The sequence below is a fragment of the Canis lupus genome, chromosome 8, assembly GCF_048164855.1.
Source record: "Canis lupus baileyi chromosome 8, mCanLup2.hap1, whole genome shotgun sequence".
In the NCBI taxonomy this organism is placed as follows: domain Eukaryota; kingdom Metazoa; phylum Chordata; class Mammalia; order Carnivora; family Canidae; genus Canis; species Canis lupus.
Window position 1 is genome coordinate 72,813,401 of NC_132845.1, and position 26,357 is coordinate 72,839,757.

A 26,357-nucleotide genomic window follows, 5' to 3' on the forward strand; every position below is an offset into this window, starting at 1 on the left:
AGGCATTCATTCATTCATTTGTTCAATAATATGTACCAAGTGCCTACTATGTGTTAGGCAAGTGCTCCTGCCAAGGATTCCTCTGTGAAAATATCAGGTGCCATCTATGACTTTGCAAACTTCAAGCTGGATCCAGACAATCATGACAGTTGGGAATCAGAGGAAGGCACCGATGCCTGGGAAGGTACTACTAGGCATTGGCCAAATGGCCAGGAGCTAGGAGTTGGGTTCCAAAGAATCAATAGCGCAGATGAGAGTATTGACTGAGAGAGGAGATCCAGGTACAATTCTTTCCAGAGTGGGAGATAAAAGGGGGTAACAACAACATAGGGGAACTAAACAAAGCAAGAGGGAACCCAATGCCACCAAGAGGAAACTGATGATGAGGAATCAAAGGGTAAAAGGTGGGAACCAGAGAAGAATTAATAAGAAATTAAGAAGGGTCCTGGGCATTTCCTTGAAAAGCGTCATGATTTCTGTGTCTCCCATTCATTAGATGTGAAGTTTATGATATCAGAGACAAGGCTTATATTAAGGAAGCAAAGTTAAGTGAGACCACTCAGACAATCAACATGGCCATATATCCATCGATCCACCTATCCCCCACACATCCATCCATCCATCCATCCATCCACCCACCCATCCATCCATTTGCTCATCTGGCAAATGTTTTCTGAACGTCTACCATGCACCTGTCTTCTGGGAGTGAAAAACATAAAACAGATTATTACACATGTGTTTATTTAGTCACAAGTGTAAGTCATGCTGTGAAGTCCACAATCAGAGAGATGATCAGGGAGAGAACTGCAGGGTGAGGAGGAACTAGTGAGAAGAGGCCAGATATGGGGTAAATTTTCCAGGCAGGGGGAAAGCACAGTTGGGGACTTTACAGACATACAAGCACACAGTAAACAAATGTGGATGCTGGCCATGTCACAGAGGGCCACTGAGACTTGGCCCTATAAGCAACAGCATTTAAAGAGGTGGAGAGATATGAATGGGGCTGCCTTTTTCAAGACCCACTCTGTGCTGTGGGAAGAAGGTGTAGATGAGGGCGAAAGTGGAGGGATGTAAAGCTGTAAGGAAATGGATATGGCAGTCCGGGCAAGAGATGTCAGAGGCTGGGCCTTGAGTGGCATCAATGGAAATAGAGAGCAGTGGTCATCCTCACTCTGGTGTCAAGGTTTATAGCTCATCTATACATACCTCCTGCACTTGACGGTATGTACCTTCACTGGACACGCACACTTAGCAGAGGAGCTGGCTCCAAACCACAGTAGACTCCCTTGGAAATCTTCACACCCACCCATAATGCTAATCAGTTCCATTAGGGAACACAGTTTGGCCTTAAATGAATGGAGTCTCTCTGAATTGGTGGCCTGACAATCACCTCAAATCCAGGACTAGGCTAGGGGGCTCAGGCTCCATGCTGTATCAGAAGGAAATAGTACTGACACCGAAAAAGAAATGTTTGAGTTATCTCAACATTTGGGGAACCAGCCCAGTGGTAGGGGTCTGAGCAACATCTGCTGCTGACCGGCTTTGTACCATATCAATGCTGCTTTCTTGGTTGATGAGAAAGAAAAAAACAAAATAAGCCTTTAAACATTCTTCCCTCCAAAGTGGTGGGGAAGTTCTGTCTGGCTTGTCATTACAGGGGAACAGGGAAGAGAGGAAGGAAAGAGAAGGGAGAGATTCGACTTTGTTCATTTTTGAAGGAAGATTTTTTTAAAGATTTTTATTTATTTTTTTGAAAGAGAGAGAAAGCAGAGCAGGGGAAGCGGTGGAGGGAGGAGCAGGGTCCCCGCTGAGCAGGGAGCTTGACATAGGGCTCCATCCCAGGACCCTGGGATATGACCTGAGCCGAAGGCAGATGCTTAATGAACTGAGCCATCTAGGTTCCCCAAATTTTGTTCATTTTTGAAGTTTATCTTTAATTTTTTCCCTTCTAGCAACAGGGCCAGTTTTCTATAATCTGTACAGGTGTGGAGACGGTTGGTAGAAACATATCAGGTGCTATATTGGCACCCAAGAGATGTAATGTTGGTGCGAATGGATGGCAGTGTAAGCAGCGCATCAAGTAGGGTGTTGACATTGACAGTGATGTGTCAATGTCAAAAGTAGGGTCTTTGGAAAACATATAATGAAGTTCCCAATTTTTACATTTAATGTGTTATCACCCAACTGAACTGACATTTGGAGATCAAGTGATGACTACTTCATCCTGGATTGCTCTTTTAGTTGAAAGTGGACATCTCCTCCTGTCCCTCACAGGCTTGGTTTCAGGACTCTCAGGAGCTGTGTTATGTGTATGTCTTGAGAAGCAGGATCTTGGGTCCCTTGTGTGGTTGGCATTTTACTCCTTGCTTGCTCTTGCTCGGAGCTTGCATGCTGCAAGGCAGGTTCATTCTTGTCAGTGCAACATGAAGGCTGCTATGTCACCAATGCCCAGTGTCGATGGCACACTGTTGTCCCAACTAGTTACCAGCACATCACCACCAATGTCAACACCTCCCACACACACTGCTGTGCCTCCATGATTGGCACCAACACTACATCTTTTGACGACCAGATGGCAGCTACGAGGTATTTTATCACCTTGGGAAGTCACACACTATCAGTTCTGTGGACCCCTGGCTGTAAGATCAGCCTGTTGATGGGAGGAGTCTGCACGGGGTGGGAAGACCCTGTATTTCTTGAGGGCTCAATGGGGCTACCTTGGAGCCTAGCTACCACACCTCACAAGCAATGATGATCTGTTAGAGGAGCCCTTGGAGGGAAGAAATAGCCTGGTTCTAGAACACTTGCTGGGCTCAGCCATAGGATGGGAGAAGCAGGGAGCAAAATGTGACTTTCATGTGAATGCTGTGGAGACCCCATGGAGGATTCATGAAAGATGGGGAAGGGGGAGCTTCTGGGGGCTGACTGCTCACTACACTTCTCATGGTAAGTTTCCTCCAAGGGAGATCTGAGCGGTACACCCCCCACGGGTGCCCCATCCCCATTCCTTTATGAAACAGATCCTGAGAGCATCCATTTATCAGCCTCCTTGTTCCAGGATTTTCTGAGTTCAAGGTGTTCAATACACCTTCAGGTTGAGCTGGGAACACTGTCCCCTCCCCCCCCCCCATTAAGAAAAGGAAGCATAGAGAAAGAGATACAATAACCCGAGGTCTTCCCCAAGATGACAGAAGCAAGACTCTAATGAAGGAGTCTCAATTCCAAGCCCAGTGCTCTTTGCTTGGTGCCATGAAAGGCCCATAAATTCTGCCCTATGTGAGGGATGGGCTTACAAGGACACTCCTGGCTGCTGAAGATGCCATTAGCTCTGAGGCACATTCCTATTTTTACTCTTCGTGCTGCTACGGCAACAGATTTGACTCCCTAATTATGTTTTGCTTGGGCTAATGTAAAAATTAATTTTTGTTCCCTGAACAGCCATCAACCGCTGGTAAGAAGAGATAACTGAGAAGATTATAAATTCACTCGACACCAGCACGATCCACCAGCAGGGGAAGGAGCTGTCACTTGTTACACGTGCGTTCTGTGCTCTACTCTATACAAGATGCCTCCTTTCTCCCGAACCTGTCAGGTAATTTTAATATTCCCATTTTAAAGTTGAAAAAATAGAGGGTAAGCATGTTGTTCAGAATTATATGCAGAATGAGTGGCAAGATGGAATTTAAGGAGTATCTGTCAGAGTCCAAATTTAGTTCTCTTTCGCCTAGGTGGGACTGCTTCCAGTTTTAATATTCACTTAGATGCCTAGTGGCAAGTAGGAGATGGGAACAAGAAGGGAAAGGCACACAACTGTTCAGAAGGGTCTGGGCAATGGTAGCATTTGTTGGGGTTACTGCTGTTCAGAGTATAGTTTTGAGTTTTGGTTCTGAGGCCTAATTATTTCAGGTCACAGGAGGATTTGTGAATCTTGGGGGGAATATATTCCTATTGATTAAATTCACAAGAGACTGATGTATAAATCTGAATGAAAATCCATTTCCTTGGAAGGGAATGACCAGAATTTCCATGTCCATCCTCCAGGACTTCCTCTTCCCAGAAGCTTCATAGGTTGGCTTACTGAGCATAAGGCTACTTGGTAAGTATAGAATCAGAACCACACTAACTGGGAGGTAGCTTTGAAGACCTCTATGGACATCTTGTGGATGACTCCTTCTTAGCCTCCTCTCTTATATGATGGGAATATTCTGGTGTCTCTCTCCTGTAAACACTCCTAAGGAAGTACCGTCATGTCTTGCTCATCACTTTTGTTTTACTAGACTTTCCTAACTTCCCTTTGAAGGAAAAAAAAAATATATATATAGGAATATATATTCAATATATAGGAAATATATATTCAAATATTTTATTATAATTATAATGAATTATACTACAATTATCTTTGCTATGCAGCCATGTTTAATTTCAGGGCCTCTTCCTACTATTTTGGCTTGGAGATTCTCTGTCCTTTGCTAGATGGCTTCACAAATGTTTAACATTATACATTTTATCTTATTTTCCTTAAGATGGTACAAGATATGTCAATCTAGTGCCTAAGGGCCTGACCATCCTCCAGAGTTATAGCCTCAGCTTGAAACCCACTCTCAGCTAAAGGGATGTGCACTGTTTTAAATCAGAGCTGATGGAGCCAGGTGTGGGGCCCTTACCTGAAAGAGGCCCATCTGTAGACTCATCAGATATGAAAGAAAGACCTATACCAAATAGATCCTTTCCCTAAAAAGTCTGAAGGGAGAAATAGAATTTTTAAAAAGGTTGTTAGCAGAGAGAGCTTGCCAGTGAGAGGTCATGAAGCAGAAGGATGCCTCTTGCGTCGCCTCCGAGGGCTGCCGAGTAAAGTACCACACCCTGGGCCACTTAAATGATAGGGATTTATGGCCTCACAGCTCTGGAGGCAGAAATCTGAAGTCAAGGTGCCATTAGGGTTGGTTCATCTGAGGACTGTGAGGGACGATCTGTCCAGGCTTCGCTCCCAGCATCTGGTAGCTCTAAGGTGTTTCCCGGCTTGTAGATGGCATCCTCTGTGTGTCTTTGCATCATCTCTTTCTGCCCGTGGCTTTTTCTCTTTCCAAATCATCCTTCTTTGTATTGGATTACAACACACCTACTGCCCTCATTTTAACTTGCTTACCTTTGCAGAGACCCTTTTTCCAAATATGGTTACATTCTTTTGGTATGAGGGTTAGGATGTCAATGTATCTTTTTTTTTTTTTTAAAGATTTTATTTGTTTATTCATGAGAGACACACAGAGAGAGAGAGGCAGAGACATAGGCAGAGGGAGAAGTAGGCTCCTTGCAGGGAGCCTGATATGGGACTTGATCCCAGGACCCTGGGATCATGACGTGAGCCAAAGACAGACGCTCAATTGCTAAGCCGCCCTGGCAGCCCCTAAGTACCTTTTTTAGGGGAATACAATACAACCCGTAGAGCCATGCCCAGAAACAAGGCCAGGATGGAGCCAAGTGAAGTTCTTGTTAGAGCCATGTGCTTCAGTGAGGAGGTGTAAGTCTTGGGCTCAGGACTGGGCCGCAGCCGATGCCATGGGAGGTGCCTCAGCAGAGCCAACAGAAAGGACAGCAAGGCACAGCAGGGAGAGAGGACCTCTGGGGTCACCACAATGACCTCTAATGGTTTCCAAACACACTGTCCAGGCATCGAGGGGAGGAATATACATTCTGGGCAGGGAATCAGATTTCTGTCCCAGTGTACCCACAGCTGCACACTGGCTGTGGGACTCTGGGCTTTCATCCTCTTGTCACACCAAGGCTCTTCCTAGCTATAAAATTCTATGATTTTTATCATGATCAATCTATTAAACCCAAAGAGTCCTTCCAACAGAAAGCCTTAAAGATGCATTTTAGAAAATGCCCCGCATAGGTAAATCACAGGTCCGTAAGTGAGAGTTTATCACCCAACTTTCTGGGAAGCAAACCAGAATTTCTTCCCAAATGTGAGCTCTCGTTGAAGCTTAAGTTATTTTTAAAAGATAGGCAAAACCTATGATATCATCCCTCTGTTAATTTGTGGATGTGGAAGATTTCTACTTGTTCTGAGTCTTAGATAAATACACAAGAATAATAACAACCCTTGCAAAAAGGTATTGAACATCAGACAGTTACAGAAGGCGAATATCATTTGTTCCAAGGAACCCGTGCAATTGGGGCTTTTGATTCTGTGTGTAAGCTGCCAGGAGAGGCAATTACTGTTCTTTTTCTATTTTGGGTCTTGAAATACCTTAGAATTCTTTCCATTGTGGTCCAGCCGTCAGGAGGAGCAACTCGGCACCGTTGTAGGAAAGGCTTCATATCAGACTTCTTCAAAGAAATAAAAACTCGAGGTCTGTGTAAGGCGGCCCCTGGGAAGCAGAAGGAAACTGTGCACGCTTGCACCCTGCAGACCGTTAGCAGGTGCCTACTGTGCTGGGGGGCCTGGGATCCACCGCCCCTCCCCTCCAAGCCTTCACAGACTGAAGTCGGGACCCCCAGGTAGTCAAATATTCTGGTGCGGTTTATGGTTTCTGTGAAGTGCCCGTCGAACAACAGAGGAATGCCTGAGTCCATTACAGCACGACGGTAGAAGTGAGTGTTATGCAGCCATAGAACATTGCATTTAGGAAGAATATTTAAAAGGGCTTGCTTTTTTATTCACCACTGAATAGGAAGTGGAAAGGGCAAGATACAAAGTTTTATAGGGTATGAACCCACTTCATTTTTTTGTTTTGTTTTGTTTTTCTCACTTCATTTTCTTAAAGATTTATTTATTTATTTGAGAGAGAGAGAGAGAGTGCGTGTGTGCACATAAGCAGGGGAAGGGTAGAGGAAGAGGGAGAGAATCTCAAGCAGACTCCCTGCTGAGCCTGGAGCCCAACTTGGGGCTCAATCCCATATTCCTGAGATCAGGACCTGAGCTGAAATCAGGAGTCAGAGCACATAACCGACTGTGCCACCCAGGCACCCCTGAATCCATTTTATATAAATGATACGGCTTGTATGATACGCTTTATTTGTGTTATATGCTATATATTACATACATATTGAAATATATATGTAGTATACACTTATACATAGTTTGTATATGTGCTATATATTACACATGTCATATATCATACATAAAGCCATAAAAAGAAATTAAACTTACCGAGAAGTGGTTGTTGAATTATTACTATGCAACTTAATACATTCTAGGTCCTGTGCTAAATTCGCCGTTTATCATGTCACTTAGATCTTAGATTTGTTGTTGTTGTTTTTTTGTTTTTTTTTTTAAGACTTATTTATTTGAGAGAGAGAGAGTGGGGGTGGATTCAGGAGAGGGAGAGAAAGAGGGAATCTCAAGCAGACTCCCCACTGAGCATGGAGCTGGCAGTGGGACTTGATCCTGAGATTCTGAAATCAAGAGTTGGATGCTTAGCTGACCGTGCCATCCAAGTGCCCCAGCTCTTAAATTTGCTTTATGTGAAATAGATAACATATAAAAGAGTAGCTATATCATGTGCACAGTGTTAGCAATAAAAATGAACCTAATTTCTGTGAGCCCACCTCCCAGCTTATGCTGTAACACAGTGGGGATCTTTATGTTTTCCTCGATGGCAGGTCCTGCCCTACTCCTCAGAAGTAACTACTATCCTGACATTAGTATTAATAATTCTCTTGCTTATCTTTATTATTATTTTTATGTTAGTTTAAAAAAACACAAAACCGGAGCTCTATCCTCTTAAAAAAAATTTTAAATGTATAGGACAGTACTGTTAACTAAAAGGACAATGTTGTATAGCAAATCTCTAGGTTAACAATTTTTATATATATTTTAATAATTATTTGATATGTATTTATATTGTTTATTTTAAAAACATAAATAACAATATTCCTTAGTTATTCAGTACTTATTTATATTACATATATAATATAAATAAGAATTTATACAATATGTATAATACATATAAAGATATATAATAATTATCAATATAATTTTGCTTCCACATCTTGGCTTTTGTGAATAATGTGATGAACATGGTATACAAGTAACTCTTTGAGATGCTGATTTCAATCCTTTAGAATAATTACTCAGAAGTGGGATCGCTGGGTGATATACTCATTTTATTTTGATTTTTGGAGGCACTTTCATACTCTTTTCCATAGCAGCTACACCATTTTACACTCCCATTACCAGTACACAGCTTTCAATTTGTATTTCTCCTACTCCATGTGATGTTGAATATCTTTTCATACACTTGTTGGCCATTTGAATATTTTTGGAGAAATTATTTAACTATATTTCCCATTTTTAGAAAAGATTTGTTTATTTTATTTTAGAGAGGGAGAGAGAGAGAGACAGAGCATGCAAGCTGAGCTGGGGAGTCGCAGCAAGAATCCTTAAGCAGAGCCCCCACTGAATGGGGTGCCCTACATGGTGCTCAATCCCAGGACTCTGAGATCATGACCTGAGCCGAAATCTAGAGTTGGCTACTTAACTGACTGAATCACCCAAGTGCCTCAATACTTTGCCCATTTTTATTTTTTTTTTAATTTTTTTAAAAATTTTTATTTATTTATGATAGTCACAGAGAGAGAAAGAGAGAGAGGCAGAGACATAGGCAGAGGGAGAAGCAGGCTCCATGCACCAGAAGCCCGATGTGGGATTCGATCCCGGGTCTCCAGGATCACGCCCTGGGCCAAAGGCAGGCGCCAAACCGCTGTGCCACCCAGGTATCCCACTTTGCCCATTTTTAAATTCAGTTATTTGGAAGTTTTGTTTTTGTTTTGTTTTTGTTTTTGTTTTTTGTGGGTTTTTGGCTATTGAGTTGTAAAAGTTCCTTATATGTTTTGCATATTAAGCACTTATCAGATATGTGCTTTGCAAATATTTTTTTTCCCATTCCATAAGTTGCTTTTCACTCTGTTGATTGCTTCCTTTGCTGTGCAGAAGCTTTTTAGTTTGATGTCATCCCATCTGCCTATTTTTGCTTTTGTTGCCTGGGCTTTTGGTATCATACACAAGAAATCATTGCCCAGAACAATGTTTTGAAGCTTTGCCCCAATATTTTCTTCTAGAGTTTTACAGTTTCTGGTATGTGTTTAAATCTTTATCTTTATTCTTTCTCAGGGAGGGTGTGTATCCCTAAATAATGCATGCTAGGGTCTGAATGTTTATGTCTCCCCCAAAATTCCCACATTGGAATCCTAACTTCTAAAGATGATGGTATTAGGAAGGTAGGACCTTTGAGATGTGCTTAATTCATGAGGGTGAGGCCCTCATGAATGGGACTGGTGCCTAACAAATGAAGCTCCAGGGAGATCCCGTGTCCCTTCTACCATGTGAGGACACAGAGGCCTCCTGCTATGAGGCAGGGAGAGAGACTTTACCAAAATACGACCATGCTGATACCCCGATCTTGGACTTCCCAGTCTAGGACTGTGAGCATTACATTTCTTTTGCTTATAAGCCACTGAACCTGTGCTATGTGGTTATAGTAGCCTGACCAGACTGAGACAATGCATTTCTTCTACTTTTTTTGTCTGTTTATGAACTTCTCATAAATGCCATCACATTGTGTATGTTCTATGATTCACTCTGTCTTGTTCATTATTATATTTCTGATATTCATCCATGTTGATTGTGTGTAGCTGCGGTTGATTTATTATTTTGGCGCTGAAATATTCATTTGCACTCTTAGCCCACAATTTACATGCCTGTCCTACTCTGACTGTTCCTCATTAAGAACTGTTTGACATTTATGTTCTGCTAGTATGGATATTACTGTACATGACTGTACTGTACCTGACTTCTGGGACACTCAAGCAAGAGTTTCTCTGGGAGAAATAGTTACAAGTGGACATACTTGCTCTTAGGATAGGCACATGCTTACTCTTTTCTGATTACATTAGTTATGTTTATCTAAAGTAAGAACTAGAAACAAAAGTACCTATGAACTCATCTCCTTAATCATAGAATACCTTAACTGCATTCTGGATCAGTGGAAGGTTATCCTCTAGAATGTAATTCAGAGACCAAGACCTCTTCCATCTCTTGGCGGCCATCCCTTTCATCTTGAGCAGTGGAGAAAGAAAGGGAATGTGCAAGAAGCTCAGCCACTTTTTAAAAGCCTGGAAATGACCCACAGCTCCTGTTCACACCCTGTTGTCAACGGTCAGGCAGTACCTGCCTGTAAAGAGGCAAAGAAATATGATCCTGACTCCACAATCCCATGTTCATCAGGCTCTTCTCAGAAACAATCCAACAATACTTAACAAAAGGGTGAATGAATGAAGTAAGTCAGTCGGAGAAGGACAAACATTATATGTTCTCATTCATGTGGGGAATATAAATAATAGTGAAAGGGAATATAAGGGAAGGGAGAAGAAATGTGTGGGAAATATCAGAAAGGGAGACAGAACGTAAAGACTCCTAACTCTGGGAAACGAACTAGGGGTGGTAGAAGGGGAGGAGGGCAGGGGGTGGGAGTGAATGGGTGACGGGCACTGGGGGTTATTCTGTATGTTGGTAAATTGAACACCAATAAAAAATAAATTAAAAAAAACAAAACAAACAAAACAAACAAACAAACAAAAAAGGGTGAATGAATTTTGGAGGACAGCCAGCTGGTGGTGTGCTAAAGAAGGTCAAGCCATGTCTCTTCCAAAGTAACCATGACCATTTAAATGGTCACAAGTAGTGCTTCAAAATGCCTACCACTATAGTCCCTTGCCAATGGGTGGTATTGCTCAACTTCAAATGTCTTGACAATGTGACATGTGTTTGATTATTATTTGGAATCATTTCATGGTGTCATGAGCTCTTTATGCGTCTTTTCCTGTGAAATGACAGTGTACGTTTTTTGCCTTTTTTCTTTTAACTACTTTTTTCTTCTTTTGATTTTTAAAAGTTCTGTATTCACACTGAATATGAATTCTTTTTTAGTTATATGGGTAGCAGGTAACATCTCCAAGTCTGTGTTTTTGCTTTACATTCTCTTTATGTTGTGTTTGGGTGAAGAACTTAGGTATAAGACTGTCCACTTTGGCAATTTTTTACCTTATTACTTGTGCATTTGTGTCTTGAAAAATGATTTCCTGTTCTGAGATCCTCCATACAGTCTCCTATATCTTCTCCTAAAAGTTTTAAGGTTTTGCCTTTTTGCATATGAATTTTTAATACATTATCTATCTATCTATCTATCTATCATCTACCTATCCATCTATATACCTACCTTCCTATCTATCCATCCACCCATCCATCCATCCACCTGTCTGTCTATCTTTTTAAATGGTATATGGTAGGGATCCAAATCTATTTTTAATCTTCATTGATAAATAATTGTTTCTGCTTCACATAATGAGCAGTCTACTTTTTCTCACTGTTCTGTAATTCTAGCCCTGATATGTAAGTTTTTCTATATATGTATGGGTCCTTTTCTGGGCTTTCCATTATCTTCATGAATCTAAACATCTATCTCTGTGCTTGCGTGATTGTCTTGATTATTATATAGCCTTAAAATAAATATTGATTTTGGTAAAGCAAGTCACTCCTCTTTTGCATCTTTTTTTTTTTCCAGGAGTCTCCTATATTCTTTCTGCCTCTACTTACTTTTTGGAAACTGCTTATTAAGTCACAGTATTGGCATTGCATTGTATATATGGATCAACTTTGTGGAGAATTAAAATCTTTACAATATCCTGTCCTCCCCTCCCTGACGTGGTGATGCTTCCTTACTTATGCCTCTTTAAATGCTTTTAAGTCTTGCCATTTTTTTTGTTAGATTTATTCTTAGATACTGCATAAGCTGTATCGTTATTGTAAGTGATATCTTTTTTCGACTTTATTTTCTAATTGTTTCTTGCTAGTATTTAGAAATTCAGGGGACCTCTGTATGTTTACATACGCAAACAGTGCTAAATTACCTACTTGAAACTAATAATTTGTTTGTGAATTCTTTAGCAGTTTCTGCATAGATGATTTTATACATTGAGACCATTGAATACTGTGTATCTTACTTTTCGATGTTTATATATTTTTCTTGTTTTGCTGCATTGCCTTGGATCCTTAATGTGATGTTGACTGAATTGGTGCCAGCAGACATCCTTGTTTTGTTCCTATTTTATAAAGAATACTTTGCATAGAATGAGTGAGATATTTACTGTGTGTTTGTGCATTTTCCACACAAAGAGGTGCTGTTCTTTTCCTAATTTGTTAAAAGATTCAGTTGTATTCTAACAAATAATTTAAAATTTTTAAAATACATTTTTTTCTTTCCTGGGTCTTGTTCTCCTATCACCTATTATCATTATACATTTCATTAATAGAATTTTTATTATTAACCACATTTATAAAGTAAACCTGACGTAGTCATGATGTACAGTCTTTTTACACATTGTTGGTATCACTTTGCTAATATTCTGATTAAAATTTTTGCATTTATGTTAACAAATTCTTTTCTCATTTAATTCCCGCATTGTTAAGGTTATGTTAGCTTCCAATGAATTGTAGCATGCTTATTTTTTCTTATTCTCTAAAATAATTTGCATAAGATTAGAATTCTTTCTTCCTTGCATATTTTGTAAAGCTCATCAATAAAAGTTTCTGAGGCTAGTGCTACCTTTGTGAAATTTTAAACTGTAATTTCAGTTTATTTGAATAATTATAGGATCATTTTGATTTTATATTTCTCTTTGAAAAAGATCTTTCAAAACTTTTAGATATTTGCTCATTTCACTCAAAAATCCTTTTTTTTTTTCAATTTTTTTTTTCCACAATGCTTTGTCTTCCTCTGGGACTCCATGGACACAAATGTTAGATCTTTTGTTACTGCTCCATGTGTTCTTGAGGCTCTGTAAGTTTTTTCCTCAATCATCTTTGTTTTTATTCTCTGTCGTCCAGATCAGGTGATCTCATAGCCTTTCCCCATGTTCACTGATATTTTTCTGTTTTTTTTTTCCATTCTGCCTCTGAGTTTCTCCAATGATTTTTTTAAATTGTGATTATTATATAAAATTGCAATTTGGTTCTTTTTAAAGATCTTTTATTCTCTGCTGAGGCTTTCCACATTATGCTCTGTTCAAAAAGTGTCTTTGTCTGATAATCTCAACATCTGTGTAATTTCATTGTTAGTATCCTTTGGTTGTCTTTTTTCATTGTGAGATGTTCAGATTTTCTTATTTCTTAATATGTAGAATTATTTTGAATTGTGTTCTAGACATCTTGGAATGAGTTATGTGACTCTGAGTCTTATTTAATTCTTATCACATTAGTTCTTTTAAAGCAGATAAATACCTAGTTAGATTCAGGCCACAAATTCCTACCCATCTTCTGAGTGCATTAATTCTTTCTAATGTCGGTTCAGTATACAAAGCCCTTGCAAATGTTATTCATATCTCTTCCACCCATACATTACTCAGGGATCCGTTTGGGATCTGGGTGGTATTCTAACACATAATTCAGTTCTCAAAGACTGTGTTATTTGTTTTAGCATCCAATCCATATATATACTTCATGTGTTTGAGTCCACAAGTTGTACATAATTTTATAGGATTGCTTCCTTGAACTCCCTCCTCCCCATGATCTCCCTGACACTTTCTGATTTTCTTGCTAGAAATATGGAGCTTTATTGTTCCCACTTTACTGCATATTTCCCATGATTGTGTCTGCCTCCAGATCCCAGTAGTAAGAGAATATTTGAGAAAAAGAAACTTGAAACTTAGAGATTCCCTTCTCCCACCTCAATATTGGTCAGAGGGAAGAATAGTCCTCTTTCAGAATTTTAATCTTCCTATCTACTTATTTCAATGCTGTCAGTGACATTGGAGAATTGCCTGGATATTATAGTAGGAGAGAGAATAAACAAAACAAAAGGGATCAGAGATCTTGGAGAAATGGTTGACTCTGGGGATGGAGCAGGGAATATACAAGATAAGTCTAGAACATCTTGTAGTATCAGAAATGAAGGAAATGCTCACAAGGCAAATGATGGGGTGTATATGTCAAAGGGGTATAGAGATAACTGAAATATGGGGCAATTTGGGAAAAAGAAATAAATTTCATGTACTGGATTACAGTCCAAATGATAAAATAAATATCCATGAATAGTTACCAATATACATGATTGAATGCATAAATAAATATATCAGAAATAGAGGCCTTTGTCTTGGAGCCTTTTGTATTTGTATCTTGTGTACAGTTTTAAATTTGGAACTACCTTTGAGTCCAGACTGGTAGATAAAGAGGGGAAAAATGGAAAAATGAAAAAATCATGATTAATTTGATCATATTTCACATTTTAGTGCCATGATATAATGAAATTATGTATCATAATATTTATTTCATGAACTTTTTTCTAATTATAAAAATAGCAAATGCCTCTCTGTACATGTTTTTAATTTTTTTAAAAAGATTTTTATTTATCTGAGAGTGAGAGAATGAGAGAGAGAGAGCAGGAGCAGGGGGAGAGCAGGCAGGAGGAGAAGGAGAAGCAGGGTCACAACTGAGCAAGGAGCCTGATGTGGGGCTTGATTCCAGAACCCCACGATTATGACCCGAACGGAAGGCAGATGCTTAACTGACAGAGCACTCCAGGCACCCCTGTTCACATTTTAAAAATATAAATAAGCACTAAGAAAAAAAATTCTAGCACTGGAAAGTAGCAAAAATTAAATCATTATTAATATTTGGTGTACTTATTAGTATTACTTTAGTGGTTTTGAGAAAAATTAAAATTATTGGGATGACTAACTTGAAACCATTCAGGAGAATAAAAATGCTGAAGAATAGGTTTCAAACATTTCAAGTATACAGAGCTCAAATGCAAGTTGGAGGTGAGAAACAATAATGCACCATGGTTTGAAAAGAGTAATTAGTTTTTGAAGCTGGTTTCTTTCTTGATGACAAATGTTAATCCATGAAGTGTTTTAGTGAAACACCAAAATCTAGATCCCCAAAACAATGTATAGATGGGTCAGAAATGCTGTCATAGAGTTAGGGCTCTGTGATATAAGACACCCTCAGAGGAGGGTTCCCTGGGTGGTGCAGTGGTTTGGCGCCTGCCTTGGCCCAGGGCGCGATCCTGGAGACCTAGGATCAAATCCCACGTCAGGCTCCTGGTGCATGGAGTCTGCTTCTCCCTCTGCCTATGTCTCTGCTTCTCTCTCTCTCTCTCTCTCTCTCTCTGTGACTATCATAAAAAAAAAAAAAAAAAAACACCCTCAGAGGATACAGTCAATACAATTCTTGTTCTAGAGAAGGAAGATCTTGAAAAAATTGCTGGTGTTTTTCCTAGCATCAGGTTGAATGACTGAAGAAAGAAAAGGTCTTTTGAGAATCCTAGTTAAAAATATATAACAGGGACGCCTGGGTGGCTCAGCCGTTAAGCGCCTGCCTTCAGCCCAGGGCATGATCATGGAGACCCAGGATCAAGTCCCATATCAGGCTCCCTGCATGGAGCCTGCTTCTCCCTCTGCCTGTGTCTCTGCCTCTCTCTCTCTCTCTCTGTGTCTCTCATGAATAAATAAATAAAATATTAAAAAATATATGTATATATATAACAAGAATTTGGGTCAGAATTCATTCCATGTACATGCCCTGGAAAAATCCAGCTTGAAATCTTAGATTAGGGCAGCCTGGGTGGCTCAGCGGTTTAGCTCCTGTCTTCAGCCCGGGGCATGATCCTGGAGACCCCGGATCGAGTCCCACGTTGGGCTCCCTGCATGGAGCCTGCTTCTCCCTCTGCCTGTGTCTCTGCCTCTCTCTCTCTCTCTCTTTGTCTCTCATGAACAAATAAATAAAATCTTAAAAAAAAAGAAAAAAGAAAGAAGAAATCTTACATTAGGGCAGACTCACATAGATGAACTTCTCTGGGACCTGAAATAGTGATCACAGTGTCTGGAGTAAACAAGTCACCACTGGAGTAAGAGTTGACAGAAAGAGCAAACTATAGGATCAGATCCACAAAGACAGCACAGTGCAATTACTGACAATGCTATGGAAAGGAAGTGAGTTTCATACATTTAAATGAATACAATGGATCAAAAATGATGAAGGAACAAAGGAATGCAGAACATTCAGGAAGATTTCAAAAAGATCTCAAAAAGCCATGAGGATTAGAGAATATTGAAGTTGGAAAAAAATGGACAAGTTGAACAGCATGTTGATGCAGATAATGAAAGAATTAGAGCACTGGAGGATAGATCTGAAAATGTTGCCATAAAATCGGCACAGAGAAAAGGGATGGAAAATATGAGAAGTGAAGCAGTATGGAGAAAAGAAAGAAAAGGTCCAATTTAGGTGGTCCAGAAAAAGAAAACAGAATGAATTGGTGAATTCACCAAATTTGGTGAATTTCAGTATCCAAAGAAGTGATAGTTGTGAATATTATAGATTGGTAAAATACATGAATATTTAACCTCGGAACACCCAGTGAATCCCAGGAACTACAAAATATCTAGGGATCACAGAGCTTCACTTGGATTTTTACTTATTTTCATATTCCCCAAAATAATTATTTGAAGCTCAAGAGGAAATACATATATGATCTTTGCCTATATTACTGCAATGCCCGGCACATACCAAGTGCTTGACAAATGCTTATTGACACTGAGGATGGTTATCTCTGGTTTAGTAGACTGCCATATATTGAAATATTTTCTGCACCTGAATTTGAAATAAAAATATCTATTGTTTGACCCTAATGTAATCACCATTTGAACAACTAGATAGGGGACGCCTGGGTGGCTCAGCGGTTGAGCATCTGCCTCCAGCTCAGGGCATGATCCTGGGTCCAGGGATCGAGTCCTGCATCGGGCTCCCTGCAAGGAACTTGTTTCTCCCTCTGTCTATGTCTCTACCTCTCTCTGTGTATCTTTCGTGAATAATAAATACAATTTTTTAAAAAAGAACAACTAGATGTTATTTCAATCCAGTTAACCAAGATGATAATCTCATTGCCATAATGTGAAGCTATTAATGGTACTCAAAAATATGCCTCATATGAGCTGAAGATTTTTTCAAACTTTGATTTAATGTTTATACACAAAATCCCATGAAGTTAGATTTAGTAAAGGTTATTTTGAGTACAAGTAACAAGAGTATGCTTCAAATTACATCGAATGCAAAATGTAACATAGGATTTATGGCCATTGACATATCAGAATATTATTCATGTATTTAACAGAATTCAAGTAAGAATTTTACAAAAGCTTCAAGAATCCCTTCCTTTTTAAAGAGCTCTTTCATCCCTTCCCTGCATTGCATAAAATTGCACTACACATGCTAAATCTACCTTAGAATGCTTATTTCTGATCCAAATTGAGGAAAGAGAACTAAATCCCAAGTAGCAAATGATACTTAAGAGATCTAAACACCCAAGGAACATGTCTCTTCTGCAATTTTTTATTTTTTTGAAAGCAAGATTTACTACTTCACAGTAGATGAAAAAAATTTAGACACAATAAAAGTATTTATGATAATGGGTGAGAAACCCATTAAGAATTTTATTAGGTAAGGATGACAAAATTAACTTTCCCTGTTTTCATTTTGGAATCACTGAACATTTGTGTTTCCATAATAAAAATAGCAATGAAAAGAAAATTGGACACAGAGCATTACCCCCTTTCCCTCTGCAGGGTGGAGGAGGATAATTCCTTCTCCGTTGAAAGAGGAGGGAGACCTACCATGGGTTTAATTAAAGAGGGCATTGCATGTAGAAAAAGAGGAAGATTTAAGAGACTTCAACGTAAGGCTTAACAGCCTACAACGTAATTGCCTGTGTTTCCTAGTAGTTACATGCTCCGGCTCGGATTCACAGCACTAGGTGATTTTCAATACTGTCTCTGCCAGTTGCTCGAGATACCGGGCAAGGAACTTTATATCTGCATCCTTCCTTTTTCCCTTCGGTGAAGTGGTTGATGGAGAGTGTCTCACCATCTAAGAGTATAAAATGAGCTCATTTATTCCGTAGAACAGTGTTTGGCACAGAGTGTGTGTGGGGTGTCACTGAATGCCAGCTGATAGTATCTGCCCTTAGTGCAAAATGGTATGAATCCAACCATGATGTGGGAGAGTGAGCCACATGTTTGAAAGGATTCTGTTTGTGAATTGATTTGTTGATTAGGTCTCTCACCCAAAATTCTGTGCCAGGCAGTCTGCATTTATCTCATCTTGTGACATGACAGAAAAGATCCAGACACCTGCCACGACCTCTGTAGTTGATGATTACTGGTTGCAGAAACTGTACCTGTGGGAGGATATGGGATAATGTGTTCGATGGAAAAACCAACAAAAGGATAGAGAGTAAGTTTAGAGGGGAGATGTAAAAAGAAAGAGAAGATGACCACTGAAAGAAAAGACAAAGTATAATTTTTTTTTTCCCTTACCAAAACTAGGACTAAGGATTTTGGTTTGTAGTGGGTCAAGCCCAGATGAACCTAAGTGGAGACTGGGTGCACGGGGCCCCTGATACTCTATATTTATTATTGCTGATCTGTAGGATGAACTGCTGGTTATTTGTTAATTCTGTTTGACTAAAGGCAAGGAGAAGGTTCTGTACCCAGTTTTCTGGGAGGTTGCTATTGGAAGTGGAGAACTGGAGGCTCTGCTTGCACCAGGTCCTTAGCCTGGCCCCAGAAACCAAGGTGGACATGCTAGAGAGATGGAGAGTGCAGTCAGAATCCAAAGGACCATCAGATACAGGACCTTGTGGGACTTAAGGTGGAAGCAATGGTGCTGTAGGCACAAGGCTTCATGATATACAGGCCACAGAGAACTGCAGCCCCCAGCCAAGGAGGGTTCTGTGTCTTAGTGGGGCATGTGCAGGAGCTCGTGCACTTAGCAGAGCTTTTTACATTTCTGTTCTATTATTATTTTTAATAATAATGTTCTTAGAACTCTGCTCCATTATTATTATTTTTCAGTGACTCACAAAAAACACATTTATTCCAGGTCAGTATTGCCTTTTAGTCTATTTCTAGAACATTCTATCATGGTTGTTCCCAGAAAGAAGCAAAGAATTTTTACCTCCGAAACTAAAAAACATACTGCCATTCTACATTTTCTGTATAAGCAAGTCAAGAACATGAGGTAAGCCGCTCTCAAACTCGAGCAAGCTTACAAGGTAATGAAAAAGAAAAGAAAAGCTAAGGTCGATGATGGGTTCTTGGTTGCCAGTACCTTTGGAATGGTCTTCCAACCTCTAGACAACTCTTCTTTCTCATTTGAACCAGTTTCTTTCTTTCTTTCTTTCTTTCTTTCTTTCTTTCTTTCTTTCTTTCTTTCTTTCTTTCTTTCTTTTTTCTTTCTTTCTTTCTTTCTTTCTTTCTTTCTTTTCTTTTCTTTTCTTTTCTTTTCTTTTCTTTCTTTCCAAATATTTTATTTATTTAATCATGAGAGACACACAGAGAGACATAGGCAGAGGAAGAAGCAGATTCTGTGGGGAGCCTGATGTGGGACTCAATCCCAGGACTCTGGAATCACAACCTGAGCCAAAGGCCAACACTTAATCACTGAGCCACCAAGGCACCCCTGGACCAGTTTCTTAAGATTCCTTCTTAGAAAATTCCAGTTGGGCTCCAATAATAACTCAAGTCTTTGAGCACTTATTATGAGCCAGGTGCTAGTCTCAGTGCTTTGTATGTAGTCACATATTTAGACCTATTGGTGAAGTATAGTTTCTAAGCACTGACAATTGGAGTGACTAAGTAGCTTGCCAGAGTCTCAGTTACTAAGGAGTAGAACCAGGATTTGCATCAGGATGTTGAGTATGGCATCTTGTTTTGAACCACCCAAGAATTCTGACCAATGGGGATTCCCTGGGTGGCGCAGCGGTTTGGCGCCTGCCTTTGGCCCAGGGCGCGATCCTGGAGACCCGGAATCAAATCCCACGTCGGGCTCCCGGGGCATGGAGCCTGCTTCTCCCTCTGCCTGTGTCTCTGCCTCTCTCTCTCACTGTGTGTCTATCATAAATTAAAAAAAAAAAAACTCTAAGAATTCTGACCAATGGATGGTGTAACATGTGTGTGTTATGGCTCTCCCCTGCTCATACATATTCAGTTGCTTCCCATTACTTATGGTTGGTCCTTTCCAAAATCCTTAGCCAATTATTTTCCTCAGAGTTTAAAAGTAATCTCCTGGCACAATCAGCCTGGTTTCCTCTGCCTAAAATCACTTAGTAAATCCATGGCATGAAAATGTTAAGATGGGAGAAAATAATTAGAAACTCCCAGAAAGCAAAGGGTTATTTTTAGCTGAGATTTTCTGTGTGCAGACAATCCCTTGGAGTGAAGTAAATGTCCATGAATCCATACTGATGAATGAGTGAATGAATGAATGAATTCAGTCAAACAGATGAACAATAAGTGGAAATATATTCTTCTAGCAAAATTCCAATCAACAAATAAGTGGAGCTGAGCTAAGCTCTTTTAGAGCAGTTCCCGGCCATGGCAGGTATGTTATGAGATGGGGTCCCCCTTCTGTGACCAGTGCTTGCTCTGGGTTTCCACCTTGGCTTTGCGAAGACTTTATCAACAAAAATGGTTATTCCAATTGTCAGAATAGATTATTATCAATTATTTTGTTGCTAAAATTATCCCAGATTTGGTCATTAAAGTCTTCTTCAGGCTGACATGCTCATGTAATATCTTCTGGAATCATGAATCATATTGGGCTCATCTTGTTTTCCATGTCCCAGGCCTGGAATGGACCATTTCTCCAAAGATCTCTGGTTCCTTATTTTGGACAACTGTATACAGAAAACAAGATCTAAATACCAGGTATGGAAAAAGCATTTTGTAAAATGTCACAGAAAAATAGAGGCAAAACAAACAAAAAAAACCAAACAGATTAGGGTAGTGTGATCTCAAAGATTAACACAGTGCACTCACTGGACACCCAGTAAGTGTTGCTAATGTGACCAAATTTTTAAACGCAACATAATCAAGTGACAGATGCTTACTTCAGGTAGTACGAGTAGAATGGCAACTATGAAAGATATTTGAAAGGTTTCCCAGAGGTGGCTCTGTGGTGCAATGGATAGCGCATTGGATTTACAGAGGCTGAAAGATTTCCCAGGACACTGGATTTTCAGTGAGAAACCAGGGAAAGCCCAGGGAAAATGGGATGAGTTGGTCGCTTGAATGTAGAATAGGGTTGGCTTGATATTGTTACTTCTTTATATCAGCTTGACTCGCCAATGGGTGCCCAGACTAAACATTGTTAATCATTATGTCTGGGGGTGTCCTTGAGGGTGTATCAGGACAACATTAGCATCTGAATCCATGAACTCAGTAAATCAGATGGCCATCCCCAATGAGTGGGCCTCCTCCACTCTGCTGGGGATCTAAATAGAACAAAAGGCAGAGGAACAGAGGAATTCAACCACTTTTTATTCTGCCTCAGTATTGGGCTGGAACATTTCATCTCATCTCTTGCCCTTGGACTGGGATTTAAACCATTGGCTTCCCTGGTTCTCAGGCATTTGGATTTGGATTGAACTACACTAGATTTCCCTGAGACTCTAGCTTTCAGATGGCAGATTGTGGGGCTTCTCAACCTCTATAATCATGTGAGCCAATTCCTCATAATCAATCAATCAATCAATCAATCAATCACTGTTTTGGTCAGGATTCTAACAGATAGATGATGGATGGATAAAAAGGTAGATAGGTAGATGATAGATAAATAGGGTCAGAGTTCATAGGTAGCCTACTGATTCTGTTTCTCTGGAAGTTCTCCAGAGAACACTAACCAGCACAGCTTGTTAGGGTTGGGGGTGATCACTGGTGGCTTCTGGGGGGAGGGGAGGAGGCAGATCTCTGAGGCTTTAAGAGATCCTAAAACCCCCTTGCCCCTCCTTATGCAGCTCAAACCCTGTCACTCCCTGTGAGTGGTTTTTGGCGCATGGGTCTCAATCATAGCTCCTGATTTCCTCCTCTCTCCTCAACTGAGCCGTAAATAATAGCTTTGGACTTTAAACACTGCTCAGATAAGCTGTGATTGGAAACACGGTCTGTGCCAATGGAGCATGTGTCTCTGCCAGTGACAGCCTGTTGGAGCAGGAGGTGGGACGTCCAGATGCACAATTACTATTGGGCTTCCAACAGCCTCCTATTCCAGGTTTACGGAAACACAGCGGCAACAACAGAGGTTCTGTTTCAGGCATCACTGACCACAGCTGCCAAGGTGTCTCAGCTTTTCCAGTGCAGTATTTTGTTCAAGGGCTGGGTGGGCAGAGGTTGCAGGTCAAGGCGTGAGACATTTGGATATAACGAAGTCCTAGGCTGGAGCAGCTCAGGCAAATACCCGATGTCAAGCTCCCTGTCTTTATGCAGGAACTCTTATTGTCCCCATAGTAAGGATTCAGAAACAGGCTTCAGAATGATGATCCGTCACATCAAGTTGCAACATTAATATGCACTGGAGCTGAGACGAAAGAACTTTCTGAAAGAGTGCTCATTTTGTCACAGCAATGTTTGCTCCATACTATGTATACCTTTTTTTTTTTTTTAGATTTTATTTATTTATTCATGAGAGACACAGAGAGGCAGAGACACAGGCCGAGGGAGAAGCAGGCTCCCTGCAGAGAGCCTGATGCGGGACTCCATTCCATGACACCGGGATCACGCCCTGAGCCGCAGGTAGACACTCAACCACTGAGCCACCCAGGTCTCCCTATGTATGACTTTTTGAAGTCTGCAATGGGCATAATGAGATACTCTGTTAAAAAAATAATAATAATAAAGGTCCAGATTTCTCCACCTTATTTGAGCATTAAGTTCTCTCTTCACTGGATCCCTATTATGAGATGACGGAATGCAGAGTCCAGGAACCTTGTCACGGGTAGGAAATTTATAGCAAAAGAAAGGAAAGAATTGGTGGAAATCAGTGACACTGATGGAGGGACCCAAATCCTACAACGGCCAATGAGGAATTGCTTTCGTTGGGAAGTCGAAATGATTGATACCACTTAAGGACATTTTGGTTGGCTGAGTTACGGTTTGCTTGAGACAACAGAGTATCTCCGCCTCCAGTTCTGCCACTCTCGGCAAGATTTGCACGCAACCCTATTTATTGTTCAGTGGGGGTGTGAGGACTGCAGCCATAGCAGGTGTTCTTCATGAAGAGGATTTAGAGACTCTGGGCGCAGGCGCTGCTACTTTAGGGTGCAGGTGACAGCCTGTGAGGCAGTCAGGAGGAGAATCAATCTCCCTGCTTTGACTCAGAGTTCAGCACATGGCTGGCACTTGGAGGATTCATGGTCTGGGAAGCGTGAGGAGATGGCACCCCTGACCACACACACACTGACGTTCTCACGCAGGGACGTCCTGTGTATTGGTGATAAAAAGATGGAAAGCCCACTAGGACAGTGAGAAGAGCTGCAAGAAGGATGTTTATAGAAAGGGAAGGCACCAAAGTTTTAAGCATAAGATGAGAGCCCAGGCTAGGTGGCAGGTTAGGAATTGGACAAATGCCATTTCAAACAATGGGGGCTACTCCTTCATGCTGAGGCACTGGTGAAAATCAGAGCTGGGTGGCACCAGCATGGGCAGGATGTGAAACAATGGTGAGGGGGCAGACACTCCTCGGGTGGGAGGGTGGACTGGTGCTGCCATTATGGAGAACCACATGGCACTACCCAAGCGATCTACACATGTGCACACGTGTGACTCAACAATTCTTTGGTGTGTATAGCAGGAAAATGATGTCGCCATCCATAATGGACAAGAAAGCCTGTTACACTATAGTTGAGGTCAAGGCAGTTTGGAGGCAAGCTGGTAATTCATCACTTGAAGAGGGGACAGGCAGGGGTGATACTCAGCTGCCATAGTACAGCCATGCTGGTTGTTGAAAACCAGTGTTCTGCTGATTGATAACTGGCCTGCTTCTCCTAACCCACTCAATGTCTCTTTATCTCCTTTTGAGACCTACCCAATCCTTATATATGCAGCAATTAAAGATTAAATTCCTGCATTTCAAGGACTTATAAGACCCAGTTATAGCACTGACGCAGCTTCCTGATTGGGCCATGCCTGTGTTCTACAAAAGTTAAATGTTTGGGACATTAACTCTGCGGACAGGTCAGATGAGATGGATTTATACCATGGAGTACTAGCGGTTGGAAGGAATGGATATAGGGGTGCCTGGGCGGCTCAGTCTGTTAAGAGTTCGACTCTTGATTTTGGCCCAGGTCAGGATCTTGGGGTGGTGAGAATGAGCCTTGTATCGGGCTCCGCTCTCAGTGTGGCGTCTGCTTGAGTTTCCCCCTCCTCTCTCTGCTCACCCCGCTTGCCAGGCACTGTTGAAAGCACTTTGCCTATATGAACTCATTTTATCTGGATGATAACTCTAAGTCCAGCCAGGCCGTATTTTCCCTCTGGATCCAGTCCTGGCCACTTGCCTGTCTTTGCTGTATCCTAGCAATGCTGAAGTTGTTCCAGTGGCTTCCCGAGAAGCCAACATTGATGAGTTTGAGCAAGCCAGAGCAGTAGCAGAACAGCGCAGAACAAAGAACCGTCCTGCATATAGGTCCAAGGTGGTTGGTAAGGTGTTTGAAGACACCCACTGGGGACCATCGTGGCTTCCTATCAGTGTAGTAACAGATACCACAAATTTAGTGGCTTAAAATGATTCATATTGATCATTTTAGGGTTCTGTGAGAGTCAGAAGTCTGACTCAACTCATTGGGCTAAAATCAAGGTGTCGAGTGGGTCATGTTCCTTTGTGAAGGCTCCAGGAGAGACTGTTTCCTTGCCTCTTCCAGCCTCTAGGGGCCACAGGCATGCTCTGGCTCATGGCTCTCCTCCTCCCTCCTCAGAGCCAGCAACATCTCACCTCTCTGACAACATTCTTCCATAGTCCTATCTCCTCTGTTTTCTTTCTTTCTTTCTTTCTTTCTTTCTTTCTTTCTTTCTTTCTTTCTTTCTTTCTTTCTTTTTCTTCTTCTTCTTTCTTTCTTTCTTTTTCTTTTTTTGAATATTTTATTTATTTATGTAAGAGAGAGAGGGAGAGAAGAAGGGAGGTAGAGACAGAGGGAGAAGTAGGTTCCCTGCAAAGCAGGGAGTCCGATGCAGGATTTGATCCTAGGACCCTGAGATCACAACCTGAGCCAAACGCAGCCACCTAAGTGACTGAGCCATCCAGGAGCCCCTCTTTTTTTTTTCTTTTCTTTCTTTTTTCTTTTTCTTTTTAGATTTTATTTATTTATTTAGAGAGAGCATGAGTGAGGGGTGAGGGAAGGGGCAAAGGGAGAGGGAGTGAGAACCTCAAGCAGACACTGCGCTGAGAGTGGAGCCTGATGCAGGGCTCAATGTCAGAACCTTGAGGTCATCACCTGAGCTGAAATCAAGGGTAAGATGCTTAACTGGCTGAGCCACCCAGGCGCCCTTCCAGACCACCGTTTCTGACTCTGACTTCAGTTGGGACCGTTTCTTTAAAGGACTCAGGTGGTTAGGCTGAGCCACTTGGATATTGCAGAATAACTTCCTCATTTTAAGGTCCTTACCCTGAATGATAGCTGCAAAATCTCTTTTTTCCACTTAAAATAACATATTCCCAGGTTCTGGGGATTAGGAAGGACTTGAGCATCTTCAGGGGGCCATGATTCCGCCTAGCCAAGAGATTAAAAGAAATTCTTTGGGATGGAATAACAGCTGAAAAGGGAGACACAATCTTTTTTTTTTTTTTAATTTATTTTTTTTTAAAGTTTTTTCTCTGTAAATTTTTTTTAAAAATTTATTTTAAGTTTACTCAGTTCACATGCCCTGCAATATTTTTTTCTGGAGTAGAATTCAGTGAATCATCAGGTACATACGACTGTGCTCATCACAAGAAGCCTGCACCCTTTGTGAAAATTCTAACGAGAAAGGAGAAGGCAGTGAGGACGGTGGCTGGGACCCTGCCAGCCCCGGAGCGGTATTTCCTGCAGGGTCTGTCTCCCATCAGGAGTCACAGATCACCGCGACCAAGGTCATTTCAGAAAGGGACAGGTCGCCTCCTGGTCTTGGCACATGCAAGGTTGCATGATGCAACCCAATGGGGACTTGGGGCGGCCTTCCCCTTATCTTGGTGTCTGCACTGTTTCCCGCAGGTCATGGTCATCCACAGCTGGAGCAGATGGACAGCGTGTGCTGGGGGCGTGCTGGGGGCGGCGGTACAGCCCCTGCTCTGAGGTCTGGTCGCGTCCCTGTGATTTGGTAACAGTTGAAGTAGAGCCTTCCTGGGAGCTCAGGAATGGCCTTAAAGCTGAAAATCTCCTTTACTTTACCAGCATGGGGCCGGGGTTCCTGAGACCGTGTGTGCCTGTGTGTGAGTGCTGTGTGGGGCTGCGGCGTGGCCTCCCCCAGTTCTTAGACCCTGCCCTGGCTTCCTTCTG

General features: G+C 41.2%; 1 long non-coding RNA gene across 6 annotated transcripts in view; it reads left to right on the plus strand.

The window, feature by feature from the left end:
- The first annotated feature begins 800 nt into the window (after positions 1-800).
- The window catches only part of LOC140639103 (uncharacterized), a 54,299-nt gene continuing 28,742 nt past the window's right edge, over positions 801-26,357 (plus strand). The window contains exons 1-4 of one of the 6 annotated variants that reach the window (XR_012035949.1): positions 1,596-2,586; positions 3,439-3,592; positions 4,042-4,096; positions 20,679-20,760. This is a non-coding gene — a long non-coding RNA (uncharacterized lncRNA). Of the gene's footprint in view, positions 1,222-1,595; positions 2,587-3,438; positions 3,593-4,041; positions 4,097-20,678; positions 20,761-26,357 lie in introns of those variants that run through there. The other 5 variants (XR_012035951.1, XR_012035952.1, XR_012035948.1 and 2 more) reach the window with 5 other exon arrangements.